The 15,905-nt window shown below is 46.4% G+C and overlaps 1 protein-coding gene across 4 annotated transcripts in view; it reads right to left on the bottom strand.

Moving 5' to 3' along the window:
• The window catches only part of DISC1 (DISC1 scaffold protein), a 376,514-nt gene that overhangs the window by 351,878 nt on the left and 8,731 nt on the right, over nt 1-15,905 (bottom strand). For all 4 annotated transcript variants that reach the window (XR_009455877.1, XM_059715412.1, XM_059715415.1 and 1 more), the window contains exon 2: nt 6,751-6,819. The gene's annotated coding sequence lies outside the window, so the exon portion shown is untranslated. The remainder of the gene's footprint in view (nt 1-6,750; nt 6,820-15,905) is intronic.

Genomic DNA, 15,905 nt, shown 5'->3' with positions numbered 1-15,905 from the left:
ACAAGACAGCCACAGGCAGCCTGATGGGACAGCCTGTGCAGATCAAATTCCATTTTGATTTGACCCCCATTCAGAGAACATGCAACCTTTTACAGATAGACACAAATCAAAAGATCCAGTCTTGAGTCCATGGGCAGAACCAGATTGTAAAATGTTCTTCTCATACAAAGCAGAAGATTTTGGGACAAAAATCCTCACACCCAAGCTAGTAACCCAAAGCACCACTATAGTCAGGCTCCATCCATCCTGTTTTGGCCATGGGTAGACAGAGTAGATACTGCTCATGATCCACCCAGGCTTACAACCAGATGCATAAAAACTGTCTACAAATTCACTGGCTCTGTCCAAAACTCTCCACAATGCACCGCAGTGACCAGTGGTGATCCTGTGCACAGTTTTTCTCTATCCATATGCAATCTGTGTTGTTTGTTCTCTGCATACAAGAAACCCTCAGATGCCCAATTGCCTTTGATATATATTAGGTCCCAATGGATGTATCTCTGGATTCAGCACAGGAACTCTGACATACTGTTACAACTAACCTGTGTGCACATAAAGAACATTAACATACTCTCCAGTACCTAGGTTACTGAGCTAGCCAGTGTGTCCCACTATAGGTATATATGAATCTTACTGCATATATGGTTTTTTGTTCTGTTTTTGTTTTGTTTCCAAGAGAAAAAAAGGTGAGGTGGCTGTGACCCTTCCACAGTTACAATCCAAATCCACTGAACAGAAGACTCAGGAAACAGAAAACAGGGGTGGAGGAGAGGTAGTAAAATCCACATCAAAGAGCAACGTTTCAAAGAACCACAGTTACTGCAAGATAACTGACCATTTTTGTTCCTTTTGAAGTACCTGTCAGTGCACATCCCATAGCAGGCAACTGGCAAGAAGTATCCCCTCAGGATGAGAAGAATCAGCTGAATCAAATCAGACAGGGATTATAGTACTGCTCCCCCAAATTTGGCATCTGCTCAAGTAGCCAAGTCCAATGAGCAGTGCTCAATAAAGGGGTCAGAGGGTTAAGCATTTTCATCGCCTGCAAATCACAGAAATTGATCCATTCCCGAAGAAGGCAAAGGCTGTCGGCTGAGTTCCAGCAGAGTGAGTTTGAATGTTTGTCTGCAGATACATACCACCCAACTGGCAATGCAGCAAGAAACACGATGCTATCCATTTCAACAGTCTCAGAAGGGAAATGGCTTGACTTCTGAAACTCCAAGCCATGGCTATCGATAAAGAGGTTGACAGGCTAAAATAGTTTGCTTTATCACTTCATTGACAGAACAAACCAGACACTGAATCAAGTATCTTTTCTCCCCATCTTGTGTCAATTGTGGATTTAAAAAGAAAGGTATATTGATCGACTCATCTAGATGAAACCAACTAGGAATGAACTTTGGCTCTCTACCAGGGGTGGGCAAAATACAGCCCATGGGCTGGATTTGGCCTGCCACCAGTTTTTATCCAACACACAGCAGGTCCCTTAGCCCCACCTGGCCCAGGTGCAGGCTGGGGGGAGGGGGAAGGAGTAGGGAGCAGCTCAGGCCATGGTGTGTGAAGCCAGTACCACTGTCCTGGGCATGGAGGTGCCGCCTGGTGTAGAGTGGAATCTGCCCTGTCCCTGCACGTGGCTCTCAGGCATGCCAAGAGCTCTAGTCAGCAGGGCCACGCAGCATGGTGGTGGGTTGGGGCAAGGGAGGCTCCTTCCAGTTGCCACTGCCAGTATCACCACCACTGTCACCCTGACCCATCTGCCCCACACCACCACCAGGGGATCCATACAAAGTAGGCGGATGAGGTCTACATGGAAACTGTCCCAGGACACCCACAGGCTCGGAGTGCTCAGCTGGGCAGAAGGGATGGGGCCGTAGGTGGGCAGGGAACAGTGTCCAGGAGCAGGCTGGGCAAGTGGGGCTGAGGCTGGGATTCTGAGGTGGTGGCTGCATGGGGCCAGGGCCCAGGCAGAGCTGCAATCTGCTCCCTGCATGTCCCTGCAATGGGCGCTGGCTCTGGTTCCCACTGCAAGGATGAACAGGGAGCTGATCATGGCTCTAGTCCATGCTGTCACCACTCTGCAATCCTGGCCCTGGCCCCACTGCCAGATGCTGTCCTCTGCCCACCTGCAGCCCCATCCCATCCATCCAGCCATGCATGCCCTGCCTGTGGGGGTCCCAGGCTGGTCTCCATGGAAACACAGCTGCCCACCTGCCCACTGTGTGTGGCACCCCTGGCAGTGGATGTGGGACAGATGGGCTGAGGGCCGGACAGGATCAATTGGCATCTCCCAGTCCCCCACTGTGCTGGGCAGCGTAAACAGCCATGACAGAGGGCTGCAGCTGCATCAGCACCTCAACCCCCTCATCCCCTCCGAACAGCTCACAAGAACTCCTTAAGTGTACCTCCAGCCCAAATAATTCCCCACCCCTGCATAATGCTGCATAAGAAGTTTTGATCATAAGTGCCTGAGATTTGCTCATTCTCCCAAGCTGAAGCAATAGCTGCTAAAAACACTGTCTTCAGAATGAGGCAATGCAGGAAACAGTCTGACAGGTGGCCCTGTAGAGACTCCAAAAATCTCAGGAAGATTGACTGAAGTCCCAGGAACACTGGCTGGAAACCCAAAGTAGAGTCTCTAGCCAGTAGGTAAGAATGCAGTTTTTCAAGAAACCTTGATGCCACCGTGTGAGAACAGACTGAGCATGACTATACAAGCAAACAGAAAAGTGAGATCATTTCAAACTGGATCATAATTGACCAGGAAGGACAAGGGACCTGCCTGTTCTTAGTGCAACACATAGTCAAGGACCTCTAGTACAGTGAGGCCTGTATTGCACTTAGATGAATGCATTTTTCTATCAAACATCTTCCAGCTATACAAAGATTTCCTTACCTGTAGAGAATCATCTCTGTACATGGTCTTTGACCAGCCAACACCATCAGTGACATTGGAAAAAGAATGTAGCTAATGAAAAGAAACTGCTGGGATGGTTACCATGAGCAAGAGGGCTTAAGTTAATTAAGAGGGCTTAATTAAGTTTACAGTTACCTCTGTAGAGGAATGTGGTTTCCTTCTAAGAAAAAAGCATAGGAAAAACTCAGTGGCTAAGGAGGGAGATGTGGGGCAAGGAAGGTCTGCTTTTAGGAAGTAGCTCAAGTATGAGGAGATGGAAATTGAGCTGACCTATTTGTCCCTTTTGAGAGTGTCACACTAGAAACACTGTTTATAAGACCTTCTCTTTTGAGGCTCAGTAAATCTCTACCATTCAAGTCTGGGAAATTGGAGACCTTAGGACAATTAACTTCCAAAATTTACTCTGACATCTCTCTGGGATAATGTATGCTAGCCAAGAATGCAGGTTGCCATTTATTAATAAATATTATGCCTTTGTTGCTGAAATGAAAGTATAGAATTTTGCTAGGGGTTTGCTAACTGATTACTGTCACATCTTATTTGCATATCATCTAAGTATTTATAACTAAAGGGCCATAATATATGCCATCTTTCACTTGGAACCCTACCCATCTCTTCTCGTTATCCTAATATTTAAACATTTCCCTGAAGAGATTAATACTGTACTTTAGCCTTCTGAGAGACAATTTATGGTATCACGCAAAGCTCTCCATACAAATAAAGCAGATGAAAAAGTTTACAATGCAACCTTTTAATTTGGAAAACAAAATGAAGTAAACATGAAATTGGACCTTAAATTCAAAAAGCTCAAGATATAAAAAATGTAAACATAAGCAAATGAGATGCATCTTATCCATGCAGATTTTGGATTAATCTTAACATATTAAGGCAGTGATGCTCAACATCTGGCCCATGGGGCCGCATGATCCAGGCTATTGGACTCCCCCTAGGCCTGGAAATTTGTCTGCAGGAGAGTAGGAGTGGTGGCAGCATTAATTGCTGCAGCTTCCAAAGCTGCAGCAATTAATGCTGCTACTGCTTCCCCATGACACATAGGGAGCCCTGTAGGCTGGATGTGTGCTGGATTGCACAGTGTCGCTCCATGGCTGGATAGCACCAAAATGTGGGATTGCACCTATGGACCAATCCAATATGCAGACTCCACATAGGATCCAAGCCACACACCAACCTCAACCATGGGCTCCAGCCAGACTGGCCCTGTGCTACTCATCCAGCCCCAAGATATACCACAGCAGGGGTGCTCAACCCCCAGGCCCAAACCAGATCCAATCCACAGCACAGTGTCATCCAACCCGCAAGTCTCCCCACAGGTCCTGAAATTTGGCAGCAAAGAAATGGTGGCACTACTATCCCACTGCCAAATGTCCAGACTCATGGGGTAACCCAGGCCCTGCACAATGGACCAGGCATCCAATCCCAGTGTTCACGGCTGAGCAGGGGGCAGCACTGGGCCTCAGGGAGGGGAAGGGGTGGCACTTGCTTCCCAGGACCCAATCCTAGTGTGTGAGGGCAGCACCAGGTCCCTGGGGCCCAATCCCATCACACGGGGCAGGAGGGGCCAGTACTGGGCCTCCAAGGTCCATTCCCAGGACACAGGGGTGAGAGGGGGCAGTGCTGGGACACTGGGACCTAAGCCCAGCACATGGGGCAGGTAGATGGTGGTGCCAGGCCTCAGGGCCTGATCCTGGGGCACAGGGCTCCATCTAGCCCGCACACCAGCCGCAAGGCACTCATTTGTCCATGAGCCAAAAAGGTTGAGGGCCACTATACTAACAGAAGAAACTGATCTGAAGAGAAGATTTGCCAACATGTAGATCAGAAAAGACCTGATGGAAGGGAGCATTGATATTGTTTGCTTACATTATTTTTCAGTTTTTCTATACAGCTGCTGTTTTCCTCCTTTTCCTTTTATTTACTCCACTTTTGTTGTGCACATTTTGTGGCTCACACTGGGATTCACAGAGCCCTTTGTGAATAAAATGCAGATGATCTAAACCAGTCCTTTTCTATAGTTACTCCCAGGGCGAGTTCCTGCTTCTTTGTTTATGATGACCCCTTTCTTCTCACTCAAGATCACAAATTGAAGCACTATCTAAGATTGTGGGGATCCTCTGACACTTTGGAACAAGAACTTCAAAGGTCCCCATGATAGAGGTGGTAAGAGGTCAAACACACACAAGAAACAGCACACATCCTCCTACTCCCAACTGGCAGAAATCTACAAGGACTTAAGAAGTGCTCAACCATGAGTAAGTCAAGACTGGTTCTAAATATCATGGGGCAGTTTCATTATGGGTGCAAAAAGACAACTCTACTGATTTGCTGCTTACACCAGTCTGAATCTGATACATTAAAATTAGCAATAATAATCTGAAAAGCACTGAGAAAAACGGGTCTTAAATGCAAAATTAGCACTGTGCCTAATGCAAAAGTCTTGACATTTATAAGTGTTCTAACATAACAGTCAGTTGTTAAATTTAGGCACACCACTCTTGAAAAGCAACATAAATTATATAATTAATTTTATATCTTATATATTTTATTTTTTCTTTCCAAGGAAAGTAAAGCATTTATAGAACAGATGAAGTTTCAATGATACTCCACAGCATTATTATACCCATCCATGTAAACAGGCCCCATTAAAGGTTAAAGTGGCTTGAATAATGTTACAAAACCATGGTCAAGGTAGAAGGAGCAACTTACCTGGGATTGCAGTGTGATCACTAGGGGAAAAAAATTGTTCTCAAGAAAGAACACTTTGAGGTTAGTATCTTTTGGACCTGTGACTTTATCATATTGTTTCAAGTGTTTGTCTTACAGACTAACTAAAAATAGAATTCCTTCCCAGCACTTTTTTTTGGAATCCCAGAATGCTCTAAGCACCATTTGGAAGTAAAGTAGTGAAAGCAGTAAGTTAATTATTCAAGTCATGAGTGTCCCTTAAGCAAAGTCTGCCAATCACACGAAACTGTATGAGATTTTGTGTTGTAAGAAAATATTCCATCGGTGACTTCATTTAAGACTAATTTTCAGAGATAATCTAAACCAAATATGAAGTCATGACTCCAGAAGTGAAATGCTAATGCATTAGCTCACCTGATTTCTTGTGTGCATATCATAATTTGCTCCCATCCATACAAAAAAGACTAAAGCAATTTATAGTGTTTCTACACCCTGGACAAAGCCTAAAGATGCCTGAAACGCCAAACAGATTTTCAGATTTGATAGAAAAAAGAAAATGTAATAAAACATCTGACTCAGGGATTTTCTATGAGTTCTTCTACTGATAAAATAAAAGACCTCCATTTATTTCTTCTTTGAAAAAGAACAGTGTTGGCATTATCTTTTCTACACTGAAGAGGAACAGTGTGGGCATTATCTTCAAACTGGAAGCTTTTTGACTCCTCTCCAGATTCTAAAGAAAGCTGAAAAGGGAATACCCAAAAGAGTCCTGAAATGGTTTCCAAAGATGCCACAATTTAAAGAATCCTGCACTCAGCAGGAATAGCTTGCATGAAGAGTCTTACCAAAAAAGGAAAATGTTAGAAGCTTTAACAGCTTCCTGATGTGCTAAAAAAATGCAAGTTATGATCTGCTATGATGCTATAGTGTTTATTTAACAAAACTATCATGAAGTTTTTAGTCAATAGACTTGAATTGAGATTACTTTCTCCTCTGAAATTAGATTACCTGAAAGTTAGAGTCAGGAACAGGAATTTTGTAGGAGAAAAAGGGATTAAAACAGAATTCTTGTAGAGCTAAGCAAATTTTTAAGGTTAGAATGCCCTCTTTGGGTATGATGATATACTCACAGAAATAATGAAGTGTTCATCAAATTGGATGCAAAGAAAGGAAAAGGCCCATGCATTGAGTCTACAGTCCTGTAACAAGAAAGGGACAGTGTTAGAACTTTAAATTTTATATATAAAACACACACACATAAATATACACATATACACACACACATGTATATATACACACATACATACTATAGTCATGTAGAAGATATGACATAATCAAAAGCAGTTAATTATCAGTGAACAAAGAATTAGGAATGTTGGTCATGACCTAAAACACCATATTTACTCGACTGTAAGATGACCCTGATTATAAGATGACCCTGCAATAATTAGATTCTATATATGGAAAATTTATAAATTTGATATAATTTTCCAGATATGGAATCTAATTATTGGAGGTTTGCCTTGAATTTGTCTCCCTCACACTACTATAGCATGGAAAATAAATATGGGGGCCAGGTAACCCCTTTGTCCTCTGCCCCCCAACTTCTTTCCCCATATCCCTCTCCCCCCTTATTCTCAGACACTGCTTTCCCTGAGCACATGGAAGTGAAGAACAAATCTGAAAAAACTGCCCTTGAAATAAATATAGCTGTAGCAATTTGCATATAGTACCCATAGATTTAGTTCACCCAGAAATTATGCATTTTACCATTTTTGAAACTGCTGCAAGCTTTAACACAGGTACTCCATAAAAATACTTTTAAGTAGAACTTTGGCACCTACTTAGAGAGAGTACAAATTATGCATGATATTAGCCCAAAGCCAAAAATGATTTACCAGGTAGTTAAGTGGGCTGGCTCCAGCAGAGAAAATAGTGTTTCAAGCTATTGTGGTCCCACAGCCCAGCACTGCTCAGTAAGGGCACCTATACACATGCAGCAAGGCTGCTCCCACACCCTGTAATCAAGTCTGGTAAATTACACTCCAGCAGACTCCAGCATTTTCAGTGCAGGGATGGTGATACGCGTGACAAGCCAGGCACCCCTCCCCCCAAAAAACATCTATATGTGCCCTAGGTGTGTATATTCCAGATAACCCCCTCCCCAAATGAGCCATGTGCTAATTAGCCCCTCCTCCCCCATGCATGATTGGAACGGAGTGTTCTTGCCATGAGTCCTGAGATCCTCCAAAAATGTATAGTAGATGAGACATAGGGCAACTTGGCCTGGCTTCAGGTCATGGAGGGCAGGTCCACACTAATCACATGCAACGGGCTAAGAGGGGGTGACAGAGGGATTCTGGGTGAACTGTTTGGGTCCCCATTTGGTGATGTTTGCCAGACATTTAAGGCTGGTGAAAAAACAGGAATCACTGGAAACAGGAAAGAAAAGCGCAGCTCAGCTGTCAGAGTAAAGAGGAAGTCAAAATATAGGAAATGTACTTGCTCATCATGAATTAAAAAAGAGTCGGTGCTAAGGGGTAGGGGTGCACCAAAAAAAAAAGGTTTTCTTGGCCAATACCAATAGCTGATTATTAACCAGCCAGGTAGTAAGCTATGTGAAAATGGATCTAAGCAAACTCTAGACCTACTACCAGAAATCAGTAATGGAGGATAGAGAGGACATGGCCAAAGCTCCCTGGCAGAGACGTGGCACAGGATCTTCCAACTTCCACTGAGTGGAAAAGCGGGCAGTGACAGCACAGAAGAGGAAGAGACAAGTGGAACTGACGATGGCAACAGCAGCAGTGGGTCCTCCAGTGGGAGCTGGAGCAACAGCAATATGGGCAACAGGTGAACTATGTGGCCCTGCAAGCAGGGTGGGGATGAAAGGAAAGGGTTACCTGGTCTGAGAGACCAGAAGTTGCTTGTGTGTGTAGTATGCGATGCGGATATTGTAACGGGTTTGGGTGGCCAGCAGGCTTTTGTATGGGCGTGCGGGTGCAGGTTTTGTAATGGGTTAAGGTTGTGGAGGGATACTCAGAGTATAGATAGATAGATAGATAGATAGATAGATAGATAGATAGATAGATAGATAGATAGATAGATAGATAGATAGATAGATAGATAGATAGATAGATAGATTTTTTGTTTGTTTGTTTTTTTACCAAAAATCACCCAATGCCAACCTGATAACCATCAAGGTGGTTTTCCTGCCTTCCCCCTTCTCCTTCAGAGCCATCTTCCCCCCCCATGCACTGCCTCCTTGTGAGGGGCTTCATCCCCCTACCCCAGTGCCTTGGATGCAAGGTGAGCCCCCCCAGTGTGCATGTGGGGGGGAAGAACAGCAGGCAGCCCTCCAGACCCACAGCAGCTGCTTGCCCCAGCGACTTCACACCCCCTGCAGTCTCTGCCCCACCCATTATTCCCCCTCTGCCCCCACTGGTGGCAGGCCCAGCCAGGCATGGAGCACATGGGATTCTGCTCCTGCTATGCACCCTGGGAAGGACTGCACTTCTACATCCTGCTGTGCTCTGGGGAGGGACCAGAGCCTGAGCAGTTCTGACAACACAGCGGGAGTGCGGGGGAGGGGGAGAGGAAGGCATGTAGGCTGCCTTGCCCTAGGGGCACAGACCCCCGGGTGCTGTAGACTGAGTCACAATGGGCCAGGCAGGTCAGTTCCATCAGCCCTACTCACGTCTGCAGCATTCAGTACCTTGTACAGCGCCCGCCCTGGCCCCAGCTAGCAGTCCACACTGCACTGCACCAGCACCCAGGACACCACAGAAGCTGCTCCACTCCAGCCTGCCCGTGAGATGGGAGTACTGTCACCCTGGCTCACGGGTGGGAACCCAGGCATCCAGGTGCCCAGGCCTGAAGGCATAATTATTGGAGAACACTGCCAATAGTCAATAACATTGGGCACCAATGACACAGCTCGGAGCGCTCCCAGCCAGGTCATGAGGCGCTACAGGGATTTGGGAGCGGGGCTAAAGGGTCTGGGGGCACAGGTGGTGTTCTCGTCGATCCTCCCAGTCTCAGGCTATGGGCCAAGGAGGGAGAGGAGGATCCACGTGGTCAACCAAAGACTGCGGCGCTGGTGTTGTCGGGAAGGCTTTGGCTTTCATGACCACAGCCCGCTCTTTGGCGAGAGAGGCAGCGAGCTGCTGGGAAGAGATGGCCTCCACCTCTCTCCCCTAGGGAGGAGGCTCTTCTCAGCCACACTGGCTGACCTGCTCCACCGGGATTTAAACTAAGCCCGCTGGGGGACAGGGGCACTACCGCCACTGCTGGCCCGCTGAGCAATCCTTGCAAAGCCAGCAGGTCAAGGCACTTAAGGGAGCCCACCCCTGCCCCAGCCCTGGCAAAATCTGTGGGCAAGGAAGAAGCCCCCCAGGGGGCACTTGCTTGCCTGTACACAAATGCCAGGAACTTGGGGAATAAGCAGGAGGAACTCATCCTCCTGCTCAATACAAACAATTACGATGTCATACGGATAACGGAGACCTGGTGGGACTCCACCCATGACTGGACCATGGGTATAGATGGCTATAACCTGTACAGGAGGGATCGTGTAGAGAAAAGGGGCGGGGGTGTAGCTCTCTATGTTAAGGAAAGCTACACGTCCCTGCAAGCTGATATTGGTGACCAGGGTGGACAGCTGGAGACCCTCTGGGTTAAAATCCGTGGGGAACATGGCACAGGGGACACAATGGTGGGAGTCTACTACAGACCTCCCACCCAAAGTCCTGAGCTTGACCAGGAGTTTGCCCGGGAACTGGCTGAGGCCGCATGCTCCAGGACCATGGTTGTCATGGGTGACTTCAATTACCTGGACATCTTGTGGGAGGATCGCTCAGCAAAATCTGAGCGGTCGCAAAGCTTCCTCTCGTGCATGGATGACCTCTACCTGACTCAAGAAGTCTACGGGCCAACGAGAGGCAAAGCACTACTCGACCTGGTACTGGCTACTGGGGATGACCTAGTCGGCGACCTAGTGATCGATGGGAAGCTGGGTGACAGCAACCACGAGCTGATCACCTTCACCATCCGCCAAAAAGCTGGCAAGACAGTCAGCAACACGGAAGTCCTTGACTTCAGGAAAGCCGACTTTGACAAGCTCAGGAGGCTTGTCAGTGAGGCCCTAAGGGACCATGACCATGGAGAAAGGGGAGTTCAAGAAGAGTGGTTGCTCCTCAATGCACAAACTAAGTCTATTCCATCTCAGAGGAAAGGCAGCAAGAGGGCATAGCAGCCCCCCTGAGGCTAAAAAGAAAGGCCTACAAAGGATGAAGGATGGGAGTCACCTCCAACGAGGATTATTCTGCACTGGTCCGGTCCTGTAGGGAGCAGACCAGGAAAGCCAAGGCTGCAACTGAACTCCAACTAGCTTTGAGCATCAAGGACAATAAAAAGTCCTTTTTCAGATATGTGGGGAGCCAGAGGAAAAGCAGGGGCAACGTTGAACCCCTGCTGAACCAGATGGGGCAACTGACAACTGATGCCCAGGAAAAAGCCAACCTATTAAATAGGTACTTTGCGTTGGTCTTTCATCAGTCCCATGGGACGCCCATGCCCGCTACGGGACAGGGAAGTCCGGGTGAGGGTGATCCCCTGCCCTCCATTGATGCTGACTTCGTGAAGGAACATCTTGAGAAGCTGGATACCTTCAAGTCAGCCGGCCCTGACAATCTTCACCCCAGGGTACTCAAGGAGCTGGCGAGCATCATAGCCCAGCCTCTAGCACGGATCTTTGAAAACTCTTGGCGCTCTGGTGTAGTGCCTGAAGACTGAAAGAAGGCCAATGTAGTGCCTATCTTCAAGAAAAGGAGGAAAGTGGATCCGGCTAACTATAGGCCCATTAGCCTGACTTCTATCCCGGGGAAGATCTTAGAAAAGTTTATTAAAGAGGCCATCCTTAATGGACTGGCCGACATCAACATCTTAAGGGATAGCCAGCACGGGTTTGTTGCGGGTAGGTCTTGCTTGACCAATCTCATTTCCTTCTACGACCAGGTGACATATCACCTGGACAAGGGAGAAGAGATTGATGTCATATATCTTGACATCAAAAAAGCCTTCGATCTGGTGTCCCATGATCGCCTCTTGGAGAAACTGGCCAATTGTCGCCTTGGGTCCTCCACGATCCACTGGCTGGAAAGTTGGCTCCGGGGTCGGACCCAGAGGGTAGTAATTGATGGAAGTCACTCATCGTGGTGTCCTGTGACCAGTGGGGTCCCCCAAGGCTCTGTTCTTGGACCCATACTGTTCAACTTCTTCATTAATGATGTGGACACTGGAGTCAGAAGCGGACTGGCCAAGTTCGCCGATGACACCAAACTTTGGGGCAAAGCATCCACACCAGAAGACAGGCGAGTGATCCAGGCTGACCTGGACAGGCTCAGCAAGTGGGCGGACGAGAATCTGATGGTGTTCAACGCCGAGAAATGCAAGGTTCTCCACCTTGGGAAGAAAAACCTGCAGCATCCTTATAGGTTCGGCAGTGCTATGTTGGCTAGCACTATGCAAGAAAGAGACTTGGGGGTCATCATTGACCACAAGATGAACATGAGCGTGCAGTGCAATGCTGCGGCTAGTAAAGCAACCAAAACGCTGGCTTGCATCCATAGATGCTTCTCAAGCAAATCCTGGGACGTCATTCTCCCCTTGTACTTGGCCTTAGTGAGGCCACAGCTGGAGTACTGCGTCCAGTTTTGGGCTCCACAATTCAAAAAGGATGTGGAGAAGCTTGAGAGAGTCCAGAGAAGAGCCACGCGCATGATCAGAGGTCAGGGAAGCAGACCCTACGATGACAGGCTGAGAGCCCTGGGGCTCTTTAGCCTGGAAAAGCGCAGGCTCACGGGTGATCTGATGGCCACCTATAAGTTTATCAGGGGTGACCACCAGTATCTGGGGGAACGTTTGTTCACCAGAGCGCCCCAAGGGATGACGACTAGGTCAAACGGTCATAAACTACTACAAGACCTTTTCAGGCTGGACATAAGGAAGAATTTCTTTACTGTCCGAGCCCCCAAGGTCTGGAACAGCCTGCCACTGGAGGTGGTTCAAGCGCCTACATTGAACACCTTCAAGAGCAAACTGGATGCTCATCTTGCTGGGATCCTATGAACCAGCTGACTTCCTGCCCTTTGGGCAGGGGCCTGGACTCGATGATCTTCCGAGGTCCCTTCCAGCCCTAATGTCTATGAAGTCTATGAACATAAATTTCCCTTTTATTGGTGTCCATCCAATAGGCAACCAATATATTGGTGCACCTCTATTAAGGGGGACTGTGCTCAATGAGTATTATCATATGTCTTACTCAGATGGGCTGCTCTAACCTATCCTTATTGTAGGTTCTCATCAGCATATTTGTCCCCCCTCCAGGTCATGTGAAGTCACACTTGGTGCAGGCTGCATTTAATCAGCTTCACAATTCACCCACCCCAGCTGCTGGCAACAGCAGCTGAAGATTGCTTTGGAATCCCTGACATGGGTATGCTGCCAGGGCATGAACTCAGCAGGGCTGGGAACAGTTCCAGCTCCTAACTTGGTGCTCAGGGTCAATGTCCTTTTCCCCACCACTAGTTATGCTACTGATGGAAGACAAAACAGAGGCACTGAAATCAGTGAAGACAGGAAAAAAACTGTCATTTTCATTATCTTGAGAAAAGCCAATTTCATGTCCTGCATCAGGACAGAGAATAAGAGAGCCAAGATAAAACTTAACAACTGAGGTGATTGCTTGGTTCTGGCATAGCTTTCACCCAGTAACACTCCTGAGCTATATCTATAAAAAAAAAAAACCGTGAGCAAACAGTTCAAGAGAGAATAGCAATCATGACAGAGCAACTTTTGAGTAACGATCAAACAAGATTGACCAAATCAAAGCACCTGTGACTTAGTGCTAGCACGTCATTGCAGCCATGGAAAATGGATCTTGAGAGAAGAAGGATACTGGAAGGGAAAGGACACTTTTGACCTTAAAACACCATGTGGCAACACTGGCTCACCATACAAGATGCCATGCATCCTGAGATGACAGACATAGGTGACATGGAAAGATCATTAACAGGGAGTGCTATGCTAGCCAACTATTGTGCCATCAAGAATAAGTGCTGTAGAAAGTGGAATTGAAGGGTGCTACTTCTCCAGATTAATACAATCACCACACATATCCTACAATGCAGTGACCAAATGTGGTTTTGAACTACTGTCTCCTCATCCAACTTGTTCACAAGATTTAGCTCCCTCAGACCTTGTCTTTTCCCCAAGGGAAGAAAGATCATCATTGGAAGAGTTTCAATGATGATAATGAGCTGACTGTAGCAGCTGAGGAGTTTCCGGACATGCAGGACAGGGACTTCTACTAGACAGGCAAAGCCAAACTGCTTCTGTGATGGACCAAATGCACTGATGTCAAGGAGGAAAAAATAAATAAATAAATATTTGAATGGAAACTCAAACATTTGAACACCCCCGTTACTCAGTTGTCTGTGTAGCTAAATTTGGTTAAGATCTTTCTATACCAAAAAACTACAGACATACCATGAGGCTTGTCAGACCATGAAACTTGTCAGACCATGAGGTACAATGAAGCTGACCAAAACATAGATTTCATAGACATTAGGGCTGGAAGGGACCTCAGAAGATCATCAAGTCCAGGACCCTGCCCAAGGGGCAGGAAGTCAGCTGGGGTCATAGGATCCCAGCAAAATAAACATCCAAATTTCTCTTGAAGGCATTCGAAGTAGGCATTTGAACCACCTCCGATGGCAGGCTATTCCAGACCTTGGGGGCTGGGGCAGTAAAGAAGTCCTTCCTTATGTCCAGCCTGAAACAGTCTTGGAGGATGTATGGTTCCTGATTGTAGGCAGCATATCCCCACCTAACATCCAGCAATGAAACCAACAAATGGATCTCCACAATTCTGCAAATGCCATGCTTGTCACTATTCAAAACACAACAGCTTCCCCTCAACTCAGCAAGAGGAGGCTGAGGGGGGGACCTGGTGGCTGCCTACAAGCTCATCAGGGGGGATCAACAGCAAATAAGCAGAGCCCTTTTCTCTCCAGCACTACCTGGAGTGACAAGGAACAATGGTCATAAGCTGATGGAGAATAGGTTTAGGTTAGAGATCAGAAGGCAATATTTTAGTTAGGGTGGCCAAAATCTGGAACCAACTTCCCAGGGAAGTGGTCCTCGCCCCTACCTTGGGCAAATTCAAGAGGAGGTTGGATGATCACCCGTCTGGGGTCTTGTGAACCCAGCATTCATTCCTGCCTGTGGCGGGGGGTCAAGCTAGATGATCTGTTCAGGTCCCTCCTGATCCTAGCTACTATGAAACTATGAAACTCAGGATTGAATAATGGGAAGCGTAACTGGATGGAGACAGACTCCACTAGCTAAGAAAATTATTAATTCACTGTGGTGAGGAGAATCTTTGGCACTATCAGGAATTCCCACATCACCAAATGAGTGACTACCAGAACTGGCCTCTGGAGCCAGCTAACTAGATTCACATATAACATGGTCTGCTGTGCTAGGACTGACTGTGCCTGGACATCCAGACAGCCCACTGAAAATACTGCATGTAATACAGTTACTCTGTGTATATCACATTACCTGAAGGTCCTATCAAAGTGAGTTTTGCTGACTCAGAGACCAATGACTGGTTCAAGATAATACTCCTCCTCTTTACACTATATCATTACATTACAAAAGAAAATTTGACACTTAAGTAAAATACAGTAATTTAAGCTTAAATGTCAGTCATTATCATAGCCATACTAATACGAGACAATTTGGCCTATTCCTTCACTTATCAAAAACTATAAGATATGTATATATATGGGGAGAGGTGAATTTGATGAGATTGCCAATTTTAAAAAAATAAACTAATGCATAGTTTACATGCTGGTTTTTCTCAGACAAATAGTTTTTTGGCATTTTGTTTTCAAATTTATTAGAGCATTTAGTCCATGCTATGGACAAATTGCCTGTCAAATTCACCTGAGACAATATAAGCCATACAACATGGGCACCTGAATAAGCAATATAAACAAAGTTATTCACTTCTGTAACATACTTTAAATTGTTTACAAATGAAAAGCATGAAAACCTGGCCATTGTTCTTTCAAAACCTCGCTCTCCCATCCCAGAAACAGACAGACCATCCCTAGGTTTGATCCTACATGCGAAAAGCAATCAGAGATTATCCTCACAACAGTAAGGACTCAGATATATTACCAAGCAGACAGTCCACAACACCATGAACAATCTGAGC

This window comes from Alligator mississippiensis, chromosome 1 (genome assembly GCF_030867095.1).
Source record: "Alligator mississippiensis isolate rAllMis1 chromosome 1, rAllMis1, whole genome shotgun sequence".
Classification (NCBI taxonomy): domain Eukaryota; kingdom Metazoa; phylum Chordata; order Crocodylia; family Alligatoridae; genus Alligator; species Alligator mississippiensis.
The sequence above is the reverse complement of the archived record's forward strand: the minus strand, read 5'-3'. Positions and strand labels throughout refer to the sequence as shown.